The 318-nt window shown below is 40.9% G+C and overlaps 1 protein-coding gene across 2 annotated transcripts in view; it reads right to left on the reverse strand.

The window, feature by feature from the left end:
* The window catches only part of CFAP70 (cilia and flagella associated protein 70), an 84,181-nt gene that overhangs the window by 71,880 nt on the left and 11,983 nt on the right, over positions 1-318 (reverse strand). The window lies entirely within an intron of this gene.

The raw sequence follows: 318 nt of genomic DNA on the forward strand, positions 1-318 counted from the left end.
TCAGATTGATTATATTCTCTGCAGCCAAAGATGGAGAAGCTCTATACAGTCAGCAAAAACAAGACCAGGAGCTGACTGTGGCTCAGATCATAAACTCCTTATTGTCAAATTCAGACTTAAATTGAAGAAAGTGGGGAAAACCATAAGACCATCAGGTATGACCTAAATCAAATCCCTTATGGTTATACAGTGGAAGTGAGAAATAGATTTAAGGGACGAGATCTGATAGACAAGAGTGCCTGATGAACTATGGATGGAGGTTCGTGACATTGTACAGGAGACAGGGAGCAAGACCATCCCCAGGAAAAAGAAATGCAA

The sequence above is a fragment of the Bison bison genome, unplaced genomic scaffold (genome assembly GCF_000754665.1).
Source record: "Bison bison bison isolate TAMUID 2011002044 unplaced genomic scaffold, Bison_UMD1.0 scf7180017864309, whole genome shotgun sequence".
Classification (NCBI taxonomy): domain Eukaryota; kingdom Metazoa; phylum Chordata; class Mammalia; order Artiodactyla; family Bovidae; genus Bison; species Bison bison.